This window comes from Saimiri boliviensis, chromosome 3 (genome assembly GCF_048565385.1).
Source record: "Saimiri boliviensis isolate mSaiBol1 chromosome 3, mSaiBol1.pri, whole genome shotgun sequence".
Lineage (NCBI taxonomy): Eukaryota > Metazoa > Chordata > Mammalia > Primates > Cebidae > Saimiri > Saimiri boliviensis.
The window spans coordinates 60,297,504-60,323,695 of NC_133451.1; the positions used below are offsets into that span (position 1 = coordinate 60,297,504).

The following is a 26,192-nucleotide window of genomic DNA, read 5'->3' on the forward strand; positions in this document are numbered from 1 at the left end:
CTTTAATACTCCATTATCAACATTAGTTAGATCAACGAGGCCAAAAGTTAACAAGCATATCCAGGACTTGAACTCAGATCAGGATAAAGCAGACCTAGTAGACATCTACAGAAGTCTTCACCCAAATCCACAGAATATATATTCTTCTTAGCACCACACTGTACTTACTCTGAAATAAGCCACATAATTGGAAGTAAATCACTCCTGAGCAAATACAAAAAAACAGAAATCATAACAACCAGTCTCTCAGATGACAGTGCAATCAAATTGGAACTCAGGATTAAGAAATTCACTCAAAACTGCACAACTACATGGAAACTTAACAATCTGCTCCTGAATGACTATTAGATAAATAATAAAATGAAAGCAGAAATAAAGATGTTCTTCAAAATCAATGAGAACAAAGACAAAACATACCAAAATCTCTAGGGCATACCAGAACTTCTCTAGAGGAGACATTTATAGCACTAAATGCCCATATAAGAAGTGTGTAAAGATCTAACATCAACATAATATCATCAAAATTAAGGAGCTAGAGGAGCAAGATCAAAAAATTCAAAAGCTAGAAGAAGACAAGAAATAACTAACACCAGAACAGAACTGAAGGAGATAGAGACACAAAAAAAACCTTCAAAAAATCAATAAATTCAGGAACTGGTTTTTTGAAAAGATCAACAAAATATATAGACTGCTAGCCAGACTAATGAAAATGAAAAGAGAGAAGAATCAAATAGATGCAATAAAAAATTATAGAGGGGATATTACCACTGATTCCACAGAAATGCAAACTACTATCAGAGATTACTACAAACAACTCTATGTACTTAATCCAATAAATCTAGAGAAAAGGGATAAATTTCTGGAGAAAAATTCCTGGACACTTACACCCTCCCAAGACTAAACCAGGGAGAAGTTCAATCCCTGAATAGACCAATAACAAAGTCTGATGTAGAGGCAGCAAGCAATAGCCTCCCAGACAAAAAAAAAAGTCTAGGTCCAGACAGGTTCGCAGAAGAATTCTACCAGACATGCAAAGAGGAACTGGTACCACTCCTTCTGAAATTATTCCAAACAATAAAAAAAGAAGGAATCTCCCCTAACTCATTTTTTATGAGACTAACATCATCCTGATACCAAAACCTGGCAGAGATACAACTAAAAAAGAAAATTTCAGGCATATATCCATGAGGAAAACTGATGTTAAAATCTTTAATAAAATACTGGCAAACTGATTGCAACAGTACATCAAAAACTTATCCATAACAATCAAGTAGGCTTCATCCTGGGGATGCAAGGCTAATTCAACATATGCAAATTTATAAACTTAATCCATCACATTAACAGAACCAAAGACAATAACCACATGATTATCTCAATAGATGCAAGAAGGCCTTTGACAAAATTCAACAACCCTTTATGCTAAAAATTCTTAATAAACTAGGTATCAATGGAACGTGTCTCAAAATAATAAAAGTTATTTATGACTTTTAATGACCCACAGCCAATATCATACTGAATGGGCAAAATTTGGAAGCATTCCCTTTGAAAACTGGCACTAGATAAGGGAGTCATCTCTGACCATTCCTATTCAACATAGTATTGGAAGTTCTAGTCACAGCAATCAGGCAAGAAAAAGAAATAAAGGATATTCAATAGGGAAAAGAAGAAGATAAATTGTCTCTATATGTAGATGACATGATTGTATATTTAGAAGACTCCATTGTCTCGGTCCAAAATCTCCTTAAAATAATGAGCAACTTCAGCAAAGATACAAAACCAATGTGCAGAAACCACAAACATTCCTATACACCAATTACAGACAAACAGAGACAAATTATGTGCAAACTCCCAATCACAATTGCTACAAAGAGAATAAAATACCTAGAAACACAACTAAAAAAGGCTGCAAAGGACTTCTTCAAGGACAGCTGCAAACCACTGCTCAAGGAAATAAGAGGGGACACAAACAGATGGAGAAACATTCCACGCTCATGGTTAGGAAGAATCATTATCATGAAAATGGCCATATTGTCCAAAGTAATTTAGAAATTCAATGCTATCCCCATCAAACTACCATTGACTTTCTTCACAGAAATGGAAAAAAAAAAAACACCTTAAACAATATGAACCAAAAAACAGCCTGCATACACAAGACAATCCTAAGCATAAACAACAAAGCTGGAGACATCAAGCTACCTGACTTCAACTATACTACAAGTCTACAGTAATCAAAGCAGCATGGTACTGGTACCAAAACAGAGATATAGACCAATGGAACAGAACAGAGGCTGGCCTCAAAAGTAATGCCACACATCTACAACCATCTGATCTTTGACAAACCTGACAAAAACAAGCAATGGGGAAAGGATTCCCTGCTTAATAAATAGTGTTGGGAAAACTGGCTAGCCATGTGCAGAAAGCTGAAACTGGACTCTTATACAAAAATTAACTCTAGATGGATTAAAGATTTAAATATGAGATCTAATACCATAAAAACCCTAGAAGAAAACCTAGGCAATACCATTCAGGACATAGGCATAGGCAAAGACTTCATGACTAAAACATCAAAAGCAATGCCAACAAAATCCAGAATAGACAAGTGGGATCTAGTTAAACTAAAAAGCTTCTGCACAGCAAAGAAACAATCACTAGAGTGAACAGACAACCAACAGAATGGGAACAAATTTTTGCAAGCTACCATCTAACAAAGGACTAATATCCAGAATCTACAAACAACTAAAACAAATATATAAGAAAAAAATCAAAAAGTGGGCAAAAGATATGAACAGACACTTTTCAAAAGAAGACATTTGTGTGGTCAATAAGCATATGAAGAAATGCTCATCATCACTGGTCATTAGAGAAATGCAAATCAAAACCACATTGAGATACCATCTCACACCAGTTAGAATCATTAAAAAATCAGGAGACAATAGATGCTGAAGAGGATGTGGAGAAATAGGAATGCTTTTACATTGTTGTTGGGAGTGTAAATTAGTTCAACCATTGTGGAAGACAGTGTGGTGATTCCTCAAGGATCTCGAAATAGAAATACCATTTAACCCATTACCAATCCCATTACCCAGGTATATACCCAAAGGGTTATAATTCGATCTATTATAAAGATACATGCACACATATGTTCATTGTGGCACTGTTTGCAATAGCAAAGACATGGAACCAACTCAAATGCCCATCAGTGATTGATTGGACAAAGGACATGTGGCACATATATACCATGGAAGACTATACAGCCATAAAAAAAGATGAGATAATGTCTTTTGCAGGGACATGGATGAAGCTGGAAACCATCATTCTCAGCAAACGGACACTAGAACAGAAAACCAAACACCACATGTTCTCTCTCGTAAGTGGGTGTTGAACAATGAGAACATGGGCACAGGGAAGGAAACATCACACACTGGGGTCTGTAGATGGATGAAAGGCTAGGGAAGGGATTGCATGGGGTGGGAGACTGGGACGAGATAACATTAGGAGAACTACCTAATGTAGGTGATGGGGGATGGAGGCAGCAAACCTCCATGGCATGTGTGTACCTATGTAACAATCCTGCAAGATCTGCATGTGTACCCCAGAACTTAAACTAAAATTTAAAAAATGAATAAGTAAGATAAAATAAAAATTAAAAAAAATATTTTATAAATTAATGATAAGGTAGTGAGAGGCTGTTGGCACCAAGATGCTCAATTCTCATTGCAATGCACAAAATTCATGGTAGAGACACTTAGAAAATTTAATAATCAAGTTGCAAATATATTGGACATTAAACATTTATGTGCTTTCTCTGTAACATTTTCTTCTCTTTTGGACACAATATAAGGCATCCAGAAAAACTGAGTTAATATTTGAGAACTGTGGTTAAAAGGAGGATGTGCTCAGTATTGCTTATAAAGCAATTTAGTTTATTTAGTTTATTTCACATTGGAAATCCTTTTTCTTTCTTTCTTTCTTTCATGATTTCTGACTGTTAACCTATTTTTCTAATGGTTCTTGTTTTATTCTCAAATACTTTGAATTTCAGTAGCTTCTGAGAGAGACATATTTGCAAATATTTTGGCAGCTGTCCACTGATTTTTAAAGAGATTTATAATTCCAGTTTTCTAATTTGGCTCAAAGTTAGCAATTGAAATTCTAGGTCTATGACATTAAAGTCACGTTAATATTAATGACAAGTATTATGAGCAAATTACAATGTCTGTGAACTTTAAGGACCATAAAGTCTAATTCTACAAAAATCAGATGTTGGCATTATTATTTTAAATAACCATTGAGTTCCCATTAATCGTCAAAAAATGTTTTTACCTTTCTAAAAGGTAACTCCTCTTTTAAACTTCTCTAATTCAAGATAACTAAATCCATTTTCAGCTCAACTTGAAAAGTCACCTGTATGCATAATACATTCATTGAAAATTTCATCCTCTTCCCTAACAGAATAATCATTCATAAGTCCTTGTGACTGGAAGCAACAATTCTGTAATGGAAGTGTCACTGTAACCTTAAATATAGTGTTCACCACTGTGAAAACTGCAATAACAGATGCTCGCAAATGCCTGGTGTGATGAATCAATGCAGAGAAAAAAAGGAGAGAAAGAGGTCTGTGTAGGTGTTTGTGTGGAGCACTTCACAAACACAGAGTAAACAGATGGCAATGACAGGGCATTCTGGGAAAAGTTTGACTTTTTACACCCTGTGGACTTCCCTGCTACCTGCAGTTGCCTATACATCAAATGGACAAGATAATGAAGATTCAAAGCCAAGTGGAAGAAAAAAAAGAAAGAAAGAAATCAGAATGACTTTACTGCTATCACTCTGATGATGATAACAAAAGAAAGCAGGTAATAAAAATGAGCAAATGATATAGGGCAGCTGTTTTTAAAAAGGTCAGTCAATATACATTGACTGAGCTTTCTGACGTATTTTGTGGTCTAAAATAGCTCATAATCCATTTATTTTTTATTTTTTCCTAGTGTCATATTAAATATGATCTTCCAGTTAAGTCATTTCTGGTATCTTTTATAAAAGAAAAATAGATTATACTTCCTGTTTTTATTACAATGAAACAGGCAATTCAGGCTTTTTCTCCAAGGAAAATTGGAGATGCAGGTTGAAACATTTAAAATGCTTGATGTTTTTGGGACACTTTCCCCAGGAGTATTTGCTGATTCTCAAAATGAAAGGTTAAGTGGTTCTTTTGACAATCTTATAGGTTCAGGAAAAGAGAGATTAGAATCCAGGAACACCCAACGACAGGGGCTAGAGGGTCACAGTTAAATATTATTTGCATTAGAAAGTGACCCTGAAAGGCTGCAGTCTAGATAAAGCCAGAAGGCAATCTTATATAGAATTCTGCTCAGCTTCAGATCATTGCAGTTCCTGAAACTGGATTGAAATGATCTGAGAATAATAGTCTTATAGGTCCTGAATCAAAAGAAAACATTTCTATAGAAGAAAATGTTTCTTGACCTCAAATAATGACATAGTTTGGCAAATAAAATATACAACACATAAAAATAACCAGGACCATAAAACAGACCATATGAATAAAAGCCAGCCCCAAACAGTGAGCAATATCAACTAATCTATGTGTCTATGATGTTGGAGTTATCAACACGGATATTAAATGACTATAAGTAAACCATTTTGAAGTAAATATGTAAAGTATGTGTTTAACAAGAAAAATATAAGAATAAGATTTTTTCAGAAATTTGAAAAACCTACTTAAAAATGCAAAAGTACAACAGAATTAATGACTCAAACTGCTTGGATAACAGCAGATTAGCCAAGGCCCAAGAGTTAGTCAAAATTTAAGTAAGAGAAAAAAATCTAGGTCAAAATATAGAAAAAGAGAAAAATGGAAAATGTAGAAAACAAGGTATAAGACAAAGATAATACTAAGAAGTACTAAAATATCTATAATTGTTGTCATAGAGAGACAGGATAGGTGAAATGAGTCAGAATTAATGCTTAATAAAGTAATTAATGGCTGAGAAATTTCGAAACTTGATGAAAGATGTGAAACCACAAATTAAAGAAACTCTGATCCAAAGCAGTAAAATGTAAAGCAATACGTTTTGGGAAATGTTTCATGTTACTGCTTGACTTATAAGAGGAAGCACTGATTAGTTTTGTTCTGGGCTATTTTTACATGGATGTCCTTAAAGTACTTAGCTTAGGATCACAGATATTACCTCCACTCTAGAGCATAGAGCAAGTTTCTGTCTGCCTCAATCTAACAAAGGTAAAGCTACAAATTCTCATGGTCCCTAAACTCAAGGTCACTCACTTGAAACGTAGCTTGCTAAGTGTTCCGGTGTCATACTGTGCTCTGTTTATCATTATGTGAGAATTGGGACTTAGGGAACTTGGACTAATGTTAATTGTCTGGCTGGTGCTAATGCTATGAAAAATAAAGTCCTTTGCCCTTGACCTAGCAGTATCCTGTCTTCTGGCTGCATTCATGAATTGAGGCAAGCTAACTGCATTAGTTTGCAAGTACAGTGAAAATTTCTTTGACAGTTTTGGACATATACATTCAGTAAAAGTGCATAAAACCACAGAAAAACAAAAACGTAAAAATCGGCAAGAGAAAAATGTCAGATTAAAATGAAATAAGAAAAAGTAGACTACAGCTAAATTTCCATGATTTTTATGGCCGGAAGATAATGGAATGATGTCATTGAGTTCTGAAAGAAAGTAACTAGCAACATAGAACTGATCAAAAGCATCCTTAAGATTCAAGATCATTTTAAACAAACAAATCTGAGAAAATGTATTACCAGCAGATACAGAATGAAGGAATTCTAAAAGGTATTCTGACAAGTAAATGTTATAAATGAAAGTACCTAGATGCAAGCATACTACACTTGATCTTAGCCAAAAGGCCGAGAAGCGATTAGATGCAAGCATAATAAAAAATAACAGAAATGTAAGCATTTGCCAAAAAATATAATCAATATTTATACAACAATGATAATGTGTGTTGTTTGAAATACAGAGCTAATTAAAATAAAAGAAAGCGATGACATTTGGGTTGGGAAAGAGTTAGTGGTATTAAGTATTCTAAGGTGATCTTTTTCTAGAAAAAGGGTTAAGATAATACGTAACATTTTTGATATGAATGGGATGCATGCTATAATCTGTAGGGTAATTCTTTAAAAACTTATATTTACTGATAAGAGTTGAGAAAAGACAGAAATCAAATTAAAATTCTTACTTCAAATACATCTCGATATCAAAGAGACCCACAGAAGCTTAACCGAGATGATTTTATAGATTTTTTTCTTCATCTTTACTTAGGAAGAGACCCACAGACGGTTAAACTAGATGAGTTTATTGAATTTTATTCATCTTTACATAGGAAGATTTCCATAAAAGTTTAAAGAATGTTGCATATTCTCAAACTTTGATATGCAGAAAAATTTCCTGTAGCCAAAGTAAAATTAGAGCAAGCTCTTGTCATGTTAAGATTAATAAAATCTCCTAAACTATCTTTGAATAATGGTGCTCAGAAGACCTAAACACATACTTTATGTTGGTTTACAAAACTAAATACATTGTGATATTTTAGAGTCCTCTATATTACTACAAATTAATACTATTATTTGGTAAATTTCATAATATTAAAACATTTGGCATTTGAAACAAACCCACAATAATCCTTAGAATTTTTTTTCAAAGCATAAAAAAGAGAATGAACTATTTTAAAATAATAATAGTAATAATACTGATGATAATCAAATTATTTATTTTTCTTTACCGAACTAAGTCAAAAATAAGGAAAAACAAACAATAAAATTAAGTCAAGATTATATTTAAATTTAAGCTACTAATTCTTTAAAACTGTGTTTCATGTATGGCAGTGGAGGGATGTCCATATTTCTCTTGATTCTAGTTATTAAACCAATGTAAATATATGTTGAGCCATTACAAATAGGTGGTAGTTACACATTTTGACATGTGAAAATGAATATTTCATTTGATGAGTATTTTAATAATATTTCAAATATTTGGATGCCTTTAACAGATATTCTGTAAACCATAATGATAAAAGTATTATTTTTCTGACACTCATGCCTGGCAGCTCTAAGCTTCTATTAAAAGGAAAAACTACCAAAAACTCTTGAGTACAAGATTCATGAATCAATGTCAAAAATATAAGCCAAGATTTGGAGATTCCTACTAGGTTACAGAACATATTATATTTATTCTTGGAAAAGAAAACTGCTGGCCAAGCACAGTGGCACACACCTGTAATCCCAGCATTTTGGGAGGCCGAGACAGTCGGATCACCTGAGGTCAGGAGTTTGAGACCAGCCTGGACAACATGCCAAAACCTGTCTCTACCAAAAACACAAAAATTAGCCTCTCATGGTGGCCAGTGCCTGTAATCCCAGGGGATTGGGTGGCTGAGGCGGGGGAATTGCCTAAACCCTGGAGGAGGAGGTTGCAATGAGCCAAGATCACGCCACTGCACTCCAGCCGGAGCCATAAGTGTGAAACTCCATCTCAAAGAAAAAAAAAAAGAAAAGAAAAGAAGACTGCTATGTATGTGTAAGTGCATACATGTGTGTGCATTTACATACATGCATGCATCTACATGTATATTTACAAATATGTGCATATATGAAGTATATTCACATATATTTACATATGTATGTAAATGATGATAAATGAGCATTTCATTTATTATTGAAATATAAATAGATTTGGATAATAAATGATATGCTCACATCATATATGTATAAATATGTTTAGATATATGTATATATATGGAGTGAGCATATCCTTTATTATCCAAACCTATTTATGTTTGAGAATGAAAGAAATTGGTTTTCATAATTACCCTAAGGGAATAGTGTAAAACAGAATGTTTCTGGGAAAACCAGAACATACGTCTAACCTATATAAATAGCAATTGACTTTCCTTAATCAAAGAAGGATATTGTAGAAAAAAGAACAAGATAAGCAACATATTTCCTTTTTTCTAATTTGCTATTGGTGGAAGTCTATTTATAGTGAACGATTGCTACTTCTCTTAACCATTGAGTGTGTGCATATCATATACAGCACTTACACTTTTATTGTATGTCAAGTAGGTGTTGTGTCATAGTTTCTAAGTAACACCATAATATGCTTAAAATTTTTGCAACATTTTTATTGCATAACAGTGTCAATTTTCAACCTAAATATCTAAAGTAGTCTTCCTCCTGTTTGCTCATGTGTTATATCACTCAATACTTATAATACATAAAGTTTATTAAGCCTGATTTTAATTTCAGACTCCAATACTGTAGATATTACCATATAGGTGTAAAATTATTTAGATCATCAGAAACTAATGGTAACAAGTTACATGTTAAAATGTTAGTAAAATATTTATGGAACCTCTATTTGCAAGTATATTTTGGTAATTTTTCCCTCTTACAAACTGTTGGCACTACAATACAAAACACTGTAAGTGATGTTCACCTTAAACAAGCTGAGCCATGATTTAGGTCTCAATACATTTCTACCTGTTTCCTCAGGAGATATCATGTTTTTATTCAGAGCAGGGGGTGGAAAAGGAACCAATATCACTAATAAAGCTGTCTGACCCTGAGGCCTGATGTCAGAACAGCCAAAGCAGCTGCTGACTTCATCAGTATTTAAGAGTTACAGGAGCTGAGAGTGTTTTCTAGTTGAGCATTGCTCCAGTTCTTTGAATCAACTGCGATGGATTCCTGGAGCTTGACCACAATACAATTTTCACACTTAGCAACTGTAAAATTGTTAAAGCGATATCTTTCCACACGGTTTATCCGTTATTACTGCTAAGTTTGGCATACCACCTTAGTTACGGGATTTAAATGCCACTTTCATCACTTCCCAGGGTAACCTGGGCCATGAAATCGGAAAATCAGATAATTTTCTGGTCCGTTTTCCTCTTTTTCTTTGGATGACATTAGATTTTGCTACGCTTGACTGACAAATCTCATTTAGGATTCAAGGAGAGGCCTGAGCCCTGACCTCTTTAAGAAGTGGTAGGTGAGATGTCTTAGGCAGTGATAAGGAAGAAAAGACCAATTTCAACTCATCACATAAAGGAAATCAGTGATTAATTAACACTGTGAGACAAAATACTTGTAAAAGTATAAAGAGTCTCTTAGTGTCAGGTCACAGCATTATTTAAGATTCTTTAAAAAATACCAATCATGTTCAAGAGTTTTTCTCTGCATGCCTTGTTTTCCTCTCAAATTATATTTCTAGATGTGTTAAATTGTAAGACACAAAGCCCATATCAAATTTATTTTTACCTAATTAAATATAATCCATAATTAATAGGAAAAATTCTTTTTTTTTAGTAAATAAGCAATACGACACTAATATAGATACATTTCCCAGGATATTAACTTAAGATAAATGGTTTTATTATTTAGAAATGAAACTCTTAGTTGCTGGGTTAATTTCCCTATATTACCTACTTTGGAAAACATTTGTCCATTTTAGATAGAAGAGCTACAGTTGGAGACAATGAAAATCATAGGTGGCAAGTGACTCAAAATTAATGTCTCCCAGATGTATTAATACAATTAATACTTCTCTGAGTATGGTAGGTTTAAAAACTCAATGATGAGTTTAGGGATAATTTGGCATTTTGAAATCTATCTCCTCCTACACAATTTTAGATTAACTTCATAGAAAGAAGAAACTCAATTGGATGCACTATGTGAATTTGAATTAGTAAATGGATCATCGTGCCAGCTAAGCCATCTCCTTGCCTTCAAAGTCCTTTTCAACACCGTAAGTTTATTTGATTTAAATACAGAAACTTAGAAGAAGGATGATACCTTGAAGGACAACCTGGCTTAAAGTGATTGTCAGTTTATGTCTTCTTCATATAATGTTTCTTTTTAAACTTCTATTACTCAATAATTGCATTTCCAGTAATTATTTTATATCATATTTTATATCACTGAAGTTCTAGTTACTTCAAAAAGAATACTTAGTTGTCCTCAGAATAAGCTGAAATTCATTTCTAAAGTGTTATGTGTGAAGAAACGTGGATCACAGTATCTGTATAAAGTGTTAAATAAATATTTGTGAAATATTGGGCCATTTCCCTTAATCTCTCTGGCTGTATAAATATTGCAGTGCATATATTACATTTTCAGATGTAGGACCTCAAATGTTTTGAAATGAATTATATATAGAGAGATTCCCAGTTGCCTAAAATTTAAATAACTTACTTTTCCACAAAATGAAAAATCTTTCAGTAATATGGCAAAGTGCAGCATCCTCATAGAAAATTCTAGTGGTTTGATGTCATTTTTTATATTAGCTACATTTCTGAGCAACTGTACAAAGCAAACATAATAATAAAGTTAAGTCTCCAAATTTCATTACATTTTCATGAAGAATATCTCTTAGCAAAATAAGTTGTCTGTGGTATAAAAGAAAAATTATTATGTATCTACAAATTTCAGTATTCATTTCAAAATGTACTATTATTTTACCCTGTGTTTCCAATTTCATATATCTTTTAAAGAGTTCAAGAAAGTAAGAAAAATAAAAATTAAGAAACTTGTATTTCTACAAATCTCAGAAGTCAGAGATACATATTTTCACTTGAAAGCTTATATGTATAACGTGAATATACATATAATATATAATCATATATGTTATATTTAATTAAAATACATTTTTCAATTTTATGTTATTTTGATTTTATTAATTACATGAGGCTTTATTATGTACTTGGCTGTAATTTTGGCTAATCAATTTGTAATGTAAATACAATTCAGCTACATTTTATTAACTAAATAATTCATCAAAAATGTACAAAATTAATTTTCATTAAATGTTAATTATGTGCTATAGCAGTTACAAGTGAGAAATAAGATAGTCCTTGACTAAAATCTGATAGTTGAGGAAGAACAGGTTTTAAAAAGAAAAATATAAATAATTATAATAAACGTATAATGTGGATTTTATTTATCCTGTTTCTTTATTCTTATAACTTTTTCCAGCTAATACTATCACTTAATTTATATTTTATTAATCAATTATTCCTCTGTGTGTGGCCAATGAATGTCTCCATCATTAAACATATTTTCATGTTGATAGTTTTCACTCTATAAAATGTTATCTAAGTGCCATGATATGAATTAGCAAATTATTTTTCATAAAGTAAATATTTAGTGAGAATTTATCCTATGTCAACAATTGTTTTAAGGCCTATGTATGTAATTGAGAGATAAACATCATTGGTCCTCAGATTCTATTATTCATAAACCATAAAACATCTCTGTGCTATCACATAAAGGTAATGAATGTTTCAGAGATGGGGAGAATTCACTTCTAGGTATAAAATGTTATCACTTCAGCCCTATAAAAGAAAAAAAAAATTGTACATGTTTTTGTTAGTTTTAAGTAAGTTTTATCTTCTATACAGGTTATCTTAATCTTTTGTATATCTATGTTTCAATAGGAATTGACTTTCTGTATACCAAAGCTGTCTCTTTTTGGTAGTGGCATTCTAAAATGCTGAACATGTTCTGTCCCCAATCAGTTTACTCCTATGTGTGTCCTCAGTAGCAACGGATATGTGTGATGAGGGTTAACAGATGAGGAATGAATAAGAAAAGGCTATGGAAGCTTGTAATTCACTGGGAAAAAATACCTGAGGGCTGTATTCAGACACTGTACCATGAATGAAATAATTGATTGGAAAATCGTGATTTTGAATATATAGCCTGATTTTAAAACCTGAATCTGTCCTATAAGAAAATGTCCACTATCTGAATATAGCTATCGGATCAAAATTAAAAAAAAATAACTAATGGGTAATAGACTTAATACTTGGGTGATGAAATAATCTGTACAACAAACACCCATGACACAAGTTAACCTATGCAACAAACCTGCACATGTACCCCTGAACTTAAAAGTTTTTTCTTAAAAAAACTCTATCTTCTGTTTTATCAAAAGTAATTAGTTTTGTTTTATTTTGAATTTCACATATTACATATTCTTTCAAAGCTGGGCTATGTCAATAAGCTCTTGAGAGATCACTGGAATATTGTGACAAGTGACAGTAATTGATTAGCATGAATTTTTATATTAAAAATTATGAGGCCCAAACTAGTGCTACAAGGAGATATATTCTATCTTCAGACTGTCAAGTAGGTGTGATGAGATAACATTCAGGAGGTAATATTTTCAATTTGTCGTTTTCAGCCTGTATTTATTTAGAAGCTCTTTTTTTTTTTTCTTACAAGTTGTTTTCAAATAGCCTAAAACAAAAAAGACAATGGAAAACATACAACAGTTTTCCAAATGTTTAGAAATCTATTTTTCCACATAGTAGCCTTTCTTCATTCAATTACAACTCCATTTTTAAATGGCATTAAAAGAATCTTCCGATGATGATGAATATGTGCAGAATTCACCAATTCTTATTGATACAACATGAGAAAGATCTATACCTTAGATAAAATATCAGTAGCTAGTTGAGGTATAGAAAACACATCTTTCTACTGACATATGATTTTTAAAAAAGCTTAAAGCCAATTTGATGGCAAGTGTGGATATATTTATTTCACCACTAGTGGAATTAAACGGTACAGCCCCAAGAGACATTACAATAACAATTATGATGTCGATGAAATGTTGTTTCATGAGTGTGAGGGCTTATACAGGGACAATTCACCCTCTCACTGGTGGAAGTCTGGCCACACACTGAGAACACTGAGAAGAGTACACAGAAAGATTAGTAATAGCCACTGCATGAATGATATAATTTATCCTCTCCATGAAAACAGGCATGTAAGAAGTGTGGGCCAAAGAGATACATGGAAATAAAAGCATTAAGTTATGTTTCTATGACTAACAATATATTTGCGTTTGGTAAAACTAATTTCTCTAATGAGATCAGGTTCATAGTGATCCAAGCTACATGAAGAACAATTTCATAGAATTTAGAGGATTCTAAGTATTTTAGGATTGCTATAGTAATATTAATGGTTAATTGTTTAAATTCTAATGCTATTTTCAGGGTACGGTTAAAAGGTAGCAAATAGAGCATTAGTTTCAGCACTTAGCTTCATTTTACGTTAAACATGTACAGTTGCTTTGTGATATGTTGTGATCCAGAGAGAACAACTTGCTCCTTTTCATTAAGCTATCCCAGTGATAAGCGTTAGTAAAAATTCAGCTTTTCGTGATCTAAAAAACATTCAGTATTGTGTTCTAAATTCATGGAATGTTGCAAACTCATGGAATGAGTTTTCCTTCACTTCTTTTCTCAAAATATTATTAACAAATATAAATTTCTGTTTGTTCTTTATTCGGGCAATTACAGAACTCATTTTCTATATTTTCTTTTTTGATGAAAGTGTGATAAAGCTTAGAAGTAGATTTTAAATAGGACAGTAATAGTGAACATAGTTCCCAACTATGAAAAACTATGATAAGTTTTTCAACTTTATCTCAAACCTCAGCATCACACAATATATACATGTAACAAACCTGCATGTTTACTTCTGGGTCTAAAATAAAAGTTGAAATTAGTAAAAAATAAAAATTTAAAAAAGTAAATAATTATCCCACATAAATTTACTTTCTCTCTGTCTAAAATAAAGTTTCTCTGTGGTAAATATTTTGTGTTAAATTTCTCCATTTAAAATTTATTTTTCTTTGATCACCTTTTAAAATTTATTTATGGTTCAACAATAATTTTTAAATTTAAAATCTGCTGAGTTACCATAGATACTGATTCATAAAGGTATCTAAAGCACACGCAAAATGAAGAGACCCTTTTCATAAATTTAGCAATGATTTCAAAGTAAACACATTAGGATTTGAATGAAAGCACTTAAAATGTCAACTCCAACAGCTGTCACACCAGCGGTGCGCAGAAGACGCTCCCCATTCCCCTCCGAGGATGCACTCTGGAAGTGAGGCAGCTCCTCTTGGACTAGAAATCATTTGTTTCAGGAAAAGTGCTTGAATTCCTTCTCCCAACAGCAACTTTGAGGCTTCTCTATGGTGTCTCCACAAAACAGTGTGACCATGGACATTTCACAGGCTTTCTTTTTAATAAATATTAGCCAGCAGTTCATGAAGTAGGGTCCCCTAGTGTGATGTACATAGTCAAAGGCCCATTAACTTAACGTGAAAATCCCTATGTGTCTGTGAAGATACTATGAGTGTTAGAATGCCAGCAACTTCAGGGACTCTTAGACTAATTTATTAATATCTTGTAGATGCAAAAGAACAATTTTTTTTTTTGCTGATTTTGTAATTGCTGGCATTGTTTTTTACGTGGTTGATTTTGAATAGAATGAAATGTCTCGATTAATGAAAATGTGTATGTTTTACATGAGGACATTAGTTTTAAAACTTTTTATGCATATTTACAAAAGTAGAAGTCCTAACAGTTCTACAGCTGGTACATAAGGATATTACCTAAATCTGTAGACAATCAATGAGATATGTCATCTCTCATTCACAACAAAAATGTTGGCAGTGTAGTGAGAAAGCTTGATTTTTATGAATATGACATGTTGGGCCAGTGTGAAAAATTATAACTTATTGAACTCTAGAACCTACATCTCATTCTTTTGAATAAAATTGATTGTTTCCAGCAATTACTCCCAAAAACATTAGGAGATGCACAATGATCATTTCACAATTGATATATTCACATAGGATTTTTCAAATAATGAATTTCTGAAGGAAAATTGACACACTAATCCAGATAACTGTTTTGCATTTCTATAGCCTGTTTTCTATAAACAATTTAGTAATGTCATTTTCTGAAACTCGGGTTTTCTAGACAAAATAATACATAGCTATTGTTCCTTATCATAACTTAATTTTTCTCCCTAAGAAATGGATTTTTTCATCCCTGTATTGGTCTGAAGATCTTTTCAAATAATTTTATTCTGAAAAATATAACATCTTTTCCTGATGTCATGAATAATGAACACATTACATACAAATGTATATCACTGTTAGGATAAACACATTTATCATTATATTTTGCCCAGCCCACTCTAGGAGAGATAGGGGAAGCCAATGTCATTTCTTTTGATTTCTACTCACTGTCAGTTTTGTTTGTCCAACCCTAAGTGCAAAGTTGCATTCTAAGTCACTGGAGTTGAGAAATGACTAAGGTGATACAAAAATCCCTAGCTTAACCCTGAAAGTTTATGTTCATATAAGTATTCTAGACATATTTCCTATCTGTTAAATGACTCAAATGATATTCTGAGGATAAATAAACTAATGTAGAATATACATAATATGCTTCCAGTCCTTTGAAAACTAATTCTAAGGAAAATACAGTGATTGGGTTTTAGTTAAATTCCATGTTGAATGCTTAAGTAACTTCTTGAGGATCCTCTGTTCATCCATTAAGAGTTTTTAAGTCACTAATTCATAAACTCTTGACTAGAATAAAAATCTCATATTAAGGAAAATGTAACTTTAAGTCCCATCCATTAGTAAGTACAAGGCATTTATTGGTACCAGTTAAGTATAGGAATTCACATTTTTTCTATCCCAGATAGGATAGAAAGGTTTGACATGATGGACAAAAAATTTCCTCAATACCTGCAGGACATTGTTAAAAGACAAAAAGCACATACATTAAAACAAACAAACAAACAAAAATCCAATTCAGTCCACTTGTTCTAAAAAAACAAAAGATTTTTATAAAATATTCCTTATCTAAGAATGGGAAGACTTTTATCAAATGCCTAAACTCATGAAAGCAGCATTGCTGGAATGCCAAACACTTTATTAGGCAATCTGCCAGAAGCAAGTATTAAATACTGATGTTATTCACAGTCATAGGCATATAGGGCATCCAGGGTGGTGTCTCATTGTCCCACTGTTCAGATCCATCATTCATAAGCACGGGCATCATTCATAGGCAGGGAGTAGACTGAGTGCCATGTGCTGAGGCATAACAGCTTTGCTGGCAGATGTGTTTCTAGATTTAGACTGTTCACACTGGTCCATCGATCATATGCTCACTTCCTAATTTCTTACAACTATATAAATACATGGATTGAGTAAAAGCAGAAAGTGAGAGCAACAGGAGCATTAAGTCCCAAAATTAAGACACATTGTATTGATTCAAATCTTTCAATGCCTGGACTCATCACCAAGTCCATGCACCTCCATTATACTAAAAGCCAAATACATGTATTGATCTGTGGTATATTTCTTGGAAACCATAGGGTGGAATGAACCACAAAAGGTTGTGAAGGGGAAACCATTCTAGGAAATAATTTTTAAGCAAGATTGATATACCAGAAAATTGAAGATAAATATAAGTGACTATAAAAATATCTTTGCAGCTCTCAGTACAGAAGAATTTGTTCAGACTCTCAATGAAGTCTAATATAACACATTGAGATACTTCCAGTTTTCATCCAATCTGAGAATATTCAGAATTAACCTGATAAATGTCTGCAGTCTAGTTAATCCTGATAATCAGAATGTCAGCTACTTTCAACTGAATATCACAGAGCTCTTGATTCTTCTGATTCTTTGGGATTTTGAGTCAAGATCGAAGGTCACTGGCTATCATTTTCTGAAAGAATTTGGCTTGCTAGGCATGCTATTTATGCTACAGAGAAAATCAGGGGGCATTTCTCAACCTCAATCCAAGTCAACTTAAAGATCCATAATTAAATTAATTTGAATCAGTTCTAAATTTCCTCTACTACTGAGGACTATTTTTGTATACAATTTTATTGACACTAAGTAACCAAAGTTTAGATTTCTAGCTTTTAGAACCATGGCTCTTAATTGTTTTACTGGCATACTTTGGAGACATTTAGAATTCTCCAATATGAACTTAAACATTTGTAGACCTTTAGGTAAGCGTAAACCACCTACTAAAGTTTTAGGGGGAAAAAAAAGATGTATTTGGCTCTTCCTGAAACTAAATTTCATATTAACATAAGAAAAATATAAATTTTATATAGTTGAAGTTGTTTTCAGAAGCAGTTCATATAAAAATTCATAAGATAAATTTTCCAACTGTATATCCACGCATGTGGAAGACATATGGCTCATTATGCAAGGTCACAGAGAAGATGCATACCAAAACATCCTTGACATTCTGAAAGTAGTGACTTTTTCTGCATTACATTACAATTCTCGAAAGGCAAGCTTATTGTATAGAGTTCCTTCTCACTTTTTTGAAATATTCTGTTTTCAAGAACTCAAAAGTCTTCAAGACACTGAAGATGCTGATTAATTAAATATAATACTTAAAAAAAAAACAAACAAAAAAAACCAGCCAGGTGTGGTGGTACACGCCTATAGTTACTTGGTAACCTGAGGTGCGAGAATTGCTAGGATCCAGGAGTTCAAGGCTCCAATGGGCTTCAATTATGCCACTGCACTCCGGCTTGGGTGACAGAGTAAGACCCAGTCCCTAAATAAATAAATAAATAAATAAACATAATATACTATACAAAAAACTTTTGCTTCAATTAAAATCTTGTGATCATGATAAAATGTACTTTCAAGTAAATCAAGTAGATATGAATTCTGTTTTTTCCTATTTTCTCCTTCCTATTATCCCTATTGTTTTAGTCACATACGGTTCTGAGGAATCATTTGACTGACACTTTAGATCCTCATTTGGCAGAGCTGCCCCTAGTTCAAAACTTACTGAATTTTATTTCTCAGGTGCTGCTAAGGCATTGATGTCTGATCAAAGCAAAACTGATCACTCTTATCAGATAATATTTACATTATAAGAGAAGTCTTCAGTTCCTTCACTCAAAAGTTCAAGAAATAAAGCATTCAAAATTATTTGGAGGATCAAAAATATTTCAGCATCCTTTAATCACAACACACAAGTAGCTTCCAATTCTAACATAATTATATGGAGGAATATAGTAGTCTGAAAGAGCAGGTAACAACAAAGTGTGTAATGGTTAGATTTTAGGAAGTAGAGTGGAGTTATAACTTTAAAAATTAAATATTAAGCTGGCAGATGGATTGGCAAAATTCTCCCAATACTACTTTAATGTGAAGATAAGGAAGAATCAGCATAAATCATGTGTAGCAGAAAATATCAAATCCACATGTCCTGTTCTTAATCAGTGTGGAAATTAAAAACTTGAAGCAAGCACTTTTTTGATGAAAATATTTGGAAATCAGCACATGGAAACATGATTAGTTTGTAACTGGAGAAAAATCAAGCTATTTTTCACATTTCTGTCTTATTGAAATGTCTGATGAGTAATAAAAGAGATTTTTATATGAAAAGTTGTGGAAGCTAAATGACATCAATAGTATGTGTTCAGAAATCATCCATCTGTTTAAAAAATATCAAAGTCTAATAGACCAAAACAAGTACTGTAACAAAGTCCACAAATACTAGAAATTTTCCTCTCAAACTATTTTTTGTTGAGTATCCTTTGTCAAAGGATTTGGTGATACGTGTTGAACAAAATTATCATCTGTGGTTCACCCAACTTACTCTTTGCTGTGCTTCATACAGTTTTAAACAAACAATCAAAAAACGATTTCTTTGAGGCCCACTTTTACTTTTGTATACATATTTCATCTTGTATTTCTGTATCATAAATAACTCAGGAGAATTGTTTTTCTTACATATTAATTGAAGGTGATACCAGGAATACCAGATAGACATCAATCTTAGTTTCTAAACCAACATAACCACAGAAGTTCTCAACCCAAAAGAAGCTTTGACTAAAATGCTACAACTGTTTCAACAAATATTTCTAAATAATAGTTGCTATTAAAGTGTAGACAATTGCTGGTGTCCTAATCACTAGAAATTAAAATGTTATATTAGGAGACTGTCAAAATTACTCACCACTTTTCTTCCTCATTTTCATATGCTTTTGGTTTTTGTGAAACCACAATTAACTGCCATACACTTTGCTTTCTAGTGACCTGGCCATGAAGACATTGTGACTTTTTTTTAATTATATCTTTTATAAGCATATGCACGTGATAAGTGAGCTCTGTCCCTACTTATACCAATTATATTACTATAAGCTTCAAGCCTTTCTTAGCTACATGTACCAAGTTATTTAAAAATCTCACAGTAATGTAGCTTATAGTCTGCAATGTTTTATACATTTCATGAAGTTGCCAACACTACAGGGGTAGATAAAAAATCTGCTTTAATGGAAAAAATGAAGTATTACTAAAATTAAGCAATATATTTGTTATTAGGGTGATAGACATATACATTTGCAGAAAAAAATAAATAATGCAAGGACACAGCATTACTTATCAGGGGCTTCTATTTCTCATTATTGGCATTTCTAATACAAAGTGTTCTCTATGGAAATGAATTTCAAAATACATTCACTGTTAATTTATGATCCAATTTTACACTGTTGCATCCAGGAAAAAATCTTGTAGTAGTCTATAGTTTTCCTCTATTTATTACATGTAATCTATTATTAAAAGTTAAACAGTTAATTAAAAATAGACAGATGCCTGGCAGAAGTATATAGATATTTTGCAAATAGCCACTTAACTCTCTTTATATCTCTCATTTAAGGCTTCATGAAGTATTTAATTTTGAAACTTCTACTCCTATATAAGAAAGAGACTCACAAACATATAATTAGAGAAGTCATATAAATGTTTTTCAGTAAAGTTAAATAAGAGATTTCCAATAAGGCCTGAAGAAATTTTTATTTTGCTTGTACTCCAATTTATTTTATTTTACTTCAGTATTTTTTGGTCAATCTATTAATCAAAATATAAGATTCCATTTATTACCTTGTTTTCATAACCAATACTTCAAGTAATATTCTGTTTTCAGCAAATTTAGAAAATTTGAATATGTGTAAGACAAAAGAAAGAATAGCAGACAACAATAACTATTTAAAAAGAAAGATAATCTATAAAGCTAGAAAGTTGTTAAACTAACTAATACATATTATGGTAAATATACATATTCCAGTTAAAATACAACCAAAAATATTAAAAACTTACATTAGAAAAAGAATTGAATAGAATATAAATGAAATAGTAATTTAAATTAAAACTCTTCATAAGTTTATAATTTTGAATAAACACTTTTTATTTCCAATTCTACTTTGAAAACATAACTTGGAGACTATTTCTATCTCATTTTTTTTCCCTCTCTGTTGATCTTTTCTTCAAATTTGGTATGTTAGAAATGCTATGATGTTTAACTTTGCCAATTCATGGGTTATAACCTTGAATTCTCCGATTCTTTCAAAATATCCTTTCAAACTTGTCTTTCTCAATTCCACTATCGTCAGCATTACAAAAAGACCTCTGTGGGGGCCCTACTTCTACAACATGGAAATATGATAATTAAGAGCTTTCTGCTCCTATTTTCTCATGACTGTGTAACGTGAAAAACAATGGGGTCTCCTCTTTCTGTTTAGCAATTCCATTCATGCAACAAAGATGTTCAGTGTACATGTCACAATATAATAACAGTCTAAATGGATTAAATTGCAGTGTGTACTAAACACCCAATTCTTTCTGGCAGATGTGTATAGATATTTTGTAGGAAACCACTTAATATTCTTTATATCCAGTTGCACTGCACAAATTGACACCTCACGACATTCCTTAAAAAATCCACTCTATGAAATTAAGACTCTTCTGAAATACCTTTCCATATCAAACTTTTTCAAGAAATAAACTGCAATGCCAATGGTGAACCATTTGCTAAATCAATTTCACGCCGTTTCTTCAATTCCCCCACCCACCTTGTTTATTCTTCCTTTCTTTTCTTCCTTATTTTTTTGATGGAAATCTAGAGAGGCAGCAAAGTGCTACTCCAATTTAATTCACAGTAGAGGCACTGAGCGTATGAGCTTTAAGCTCTAAGGTGGTTTTAAACATCTGCTGGTTAGCAATGCCTCTTGCTGTCAGTTGTAAGGCTTGTCTGTATTATACCACATATACATTTAACAGAAGTAAAATGTAACTGACAGCATGGTGATTATCATATTTTTTTTTCTAGGCTAAACTGTAACATCGGTAAAGGCCATTGAAAATATATAATGGTTGTTTTGGTAAATTGACAATTGTTATAGTTCTTTAATTTTTGGTAATTATTTTATTTTATTTTATTTTTAAATGGAGGCTTGTTTTTTGAGGGTAAATAGTGGGAATATATATTTATGCATGGTCAACCTCTTATAGTTCTTATATACTTAATATGAAAGAACCATACACTATTTGACTACACACCCATATGTAAACACTCCACACTTTTATTTGTGCATTCATCAAACTCAGACAACAGAAACTTAAAAATATTTATTTCTGAAGTGCTGTGAAAGCAAAAAGCAAACAAAAAAGATTCTTTAAGTCCATAGATCTTTGTAAGATAAATTTCTTTTTATGTCTGGAAAAGTTTGGTCCTTAAATTATTTTTCTATGGAATGCATAAATCAGCAAACTTGGTAGATAATTTACTTCCAAAAATGAACTTCTTAGTAAAACCTACTCTTCCATCATTCAACAAGTTTGCATCACAGCACTTATATTCTCTTCTAAGTTTTAATACTTGGTCTTGAAATGCCCATGATATGTCAAACTGACAATCTCCATCATAACCAAAACATATACTATATACTGGTGACATATTGCCATATATCATTTAATATCAATAACTTTGGAATTGGACTTTCTGAGTATTCTCCCTATTAAGAAAAAGAGACAGCCTAAGAGAAGGGTTCTGACAAGTAAGAAAAGTAAATGTTCAAGCACAAGTTGGTGATAGCCAAAGTGTAAGTATATAACATTCTGCTATTGAAAATTGAATGGAATAAAAATGTCACACTCTTTAAAATGATTTATACAGAAATTCAACACATAACAACTGAGCACATATTCTAGAAGCATATTTTGCAAAAAGCACTAAATATACAATATGACTGTCCCTATTAACCAAAGTGCTTGAGTACTGTGTTCCATTCAAAATAGTGAAAGTCAAAATATGTATATCAGTGGATCCTTCTACTGTGGGGAGTCTGGGAAAGTGTTTTATAATTGATCTTCTCTTTTAATAGGATAATTGACTATATCCTATATTTTCAGACTTAAATTCATCCTTTATTATGATCCTCCTGTTTAAAATTCTGCCGGCTGATAAACTAACCCTATTCTTTTATTATTATTTTTTTAAAGGCAATAAATTATTGGCTAGTTTTCACACTCAAAGTGTTGGTGTAGAAAAAATGGAGAGACACTCGTATTCATGAGTAACACACATTGAAAAAGTGCTTTAATTTTCACTCAAAACCATGTTTAACTTAATGGAAAGGTGCTCTCTTCTGTTTTGGGTAAAATTTGTGAGCATGACTCCATATCATTTTATCTGCTCTAGAGAAAATGTATCTTTATTACCTCAGATGATAACTATATTTTTCAAACAAATTTTAATTTTTGTTAGAGGTAGACAGCTCATTGAGGAAGTAAAGTACACTCAATAAAATTTGATTCCAATAATAATTGTTGAAGGAGAATTGAATGGTAAGTATGAGAATTAGATATGCAAATCTTTTTGGACACCTAACACAACTGTGTCTCACAAAATGTTGTTGCATTTGAATTAACGATTTCAAATCAACAAAAACTCTGTCCTGTAATACAAAAAAATAGATTTACTCACAATTTGTTATAAAATATCAAGTAATTGTATATTTAGAGCATAATTTGATTTTAAATATTAATTATGAACAAATGTACAACATAATACTAAACATTTTTATTAATAATTAACAACAAACTATCTCATCTTTTTGCACAAAAAGCATCCCATCTTTTTGTTTAAATATATAATCTTCATCCCTCAATATTGTGTTTTATTTTACCTTAAAGGATAAACCAGGAAATGTTGTGAAACTACTATCCTATTTTCAATGAATATACTATTTTGGGAAAGAATTTGTCTTGAAAAGCAAAAATGTCATATCAATAGAAATAATATCTTAAATAATTTATATCCACTTTTTCAAACCATATCTGATTGACTTACAGAAGCAGTTTCTTATAAATAATAAAATAAAATGAATCTATCCTCAAAGAATTTTTCAATCTTGTCAACATCGTATTATTTTTAAAGGCATTCAAAGTGTTCCTCTAGTGTTCTTCAGTATTAATTTATTGTTTTATTAATTAATAATCAGAATATATTCTAAAACTCAGTGTGACCAATATTTTCCTTTATGATAGATTTTTAAAAGTAATTTAGCTTAATTTTTAAGCATAACAGGGAAAATACTTAAATCATTAAAAAATAACATTTAGTTCACTATTTTATTTCAGAGAATAATGTACTTATGTATGCAAACATGCCATTGGAAATATTCTATATTTCAAGTATCTGTTTTGAAGATACGTTAATAGTGAACTATCACAATATTACAAAGTATAAAAAATGTAGGTTAGGCTCATTATATTTGAATCAATGCTTTTTAAGGTGTTTGACCCCAAATAAAATATTTAGAAAGCCAAATGCAGTAAAGAATGTTTAGTAAAGGTGAATGTTATCAATTTAAATGGTTGTTTTTGTTTCATTTTGATGAGTTAAATTATTTCCTAAGTGTTCTTTTAAAAAAATATTGAAATTTAAGAGGAAAAAAGGTGCCATTCTAAGCTAGTTAACACAATTGAGGATAATAAAAGAGAAAAATCAGTATAATAATAGAATAGCACAGATATTTTCCCTACCCCCAAGTAATTAAAATAGTGTTTTATTGGAGGTTTCAAATTTATTTCCTTAGATAATAAAAGTATTTCTGAGTCAACTTGAATGTGGACCAAATAAATTCAAAGACATTAAAACAGGATGATTTTGCTAATTAAAGATACGCATTATTCTCTTTTACTTGAAACATGAAAGAAAAATTAGAATATAGTTCAGATATGAAAGCAAAAACAAAATATGACCTTTAATCATTCACTTTTTGCAGAAATATACAAGTGAAAAATTTTAGCATTTTTATATTTAATATTGGTAGAATCTTGGTCGTTTCACCTCAAAATGAAATATCTGGAGTTAAGTTTAAGAATATAGGGCTAAAACAATGCTTTCCAATACTGGTTTTTGCATACCCTCATCCTCCAATTCTGGAAATAAAAGTCATCTAGAGTTCAATCAAATGTTAGACAAAAGTTTGAAATCTTTTTGCTATAGATGATGCCCTCTTCAAGCAACAAAATATCTATAGTCCAAAATTTCTAAGTTAGCAAAAAAAAAAAAAAAATTACTAAATGAATGTCTGTGTGTGCCTGTGTGTGTGTGTGTGTGTGTGTGTGTGTGTGTGTGTGTAATTCACTATATGAGAAGGCTCATAATTATATATTATAGACCAGAAAAGAAGCTAGACCACTGGGCAACTGAGTAGTTCAAACGCTGCATGAGTTCAGAGTTCTTCCCAGTCCCAAAATTTTCTTCATTCTAAAACAGAAGATGATAGAACTGTATCCCTAAGCACACTCACGCTTTATTCCAAACTACATCATGGTCATTGTATGAGGTAATTCATACCATATTATAATCCAGAAAACTTTAGAATCAGGTATTACCAAGCTATTTCCTTCAATCTCAGCAAAGCATTAATGAAGTCAAGGAACTATTTCAAGTTAAGAGATAGCATCTTCTTTCTGAATCTATTCATAAAGCCTTAGGTTTTGCTATGGTTAGTTACCGCTCTCTAGTGTGATGGCTTTGGGATTTTTTTTTTGACATCTTCCTCCACTCTACCCTCATATAGATACTCATGCAAATGTTCTCTTTCCCCTTTTTGAGACTTGAAATTGATTTAATACCTTAGTCAGCTTTCCTTTCCAAAATAGCCCTTATCAACCATCAAAGTTTTATTACTCTAGGATTAAAAAAAGGTCATGATTATAGGATAAAGAGCAGCCAAAGAAGAGAGATCACCCTTTCAGGTGGAAAACATAGTTATTTATGAGTATTCTATAATTGTTCATCTCTGAAAAAAGTAATAATATTTCTAAGCAGGATTTCATTGTCTCTGTACAATTTTTAACCACAGGCATGATTTTTACTTTGTCTGTGACTATACATTAGTTTCTCCAGTTAAAAAACAAGAAAAATCTCAACATATAGATAATTTGTTTTATTTTAATAACAAATGTAAATTTGAGATACATTTGGAAGA

At 31.8% G+C, this 26,192-nt stretch overlaps 1 protein-coding gene and 1 pseudogene across 12 annotated transcripts in view; both read right to left on the minus strand.

Annotated features, from left to right (window-relative positions):
• The window catches only part of EPHA5 (EPH receptor A5), a 354,031-nt gene that overhangs the window by 223,841 nt on the left and 103,998 nt on the right, over positions 1 to 26,192 (minus strand). The window lies entirely within an intron of this gene.
• On the minus strand, positions 6,824 to 6,914 carry LOC120363881 (U2 spliceosomal RNA; annotated as a pseudogene).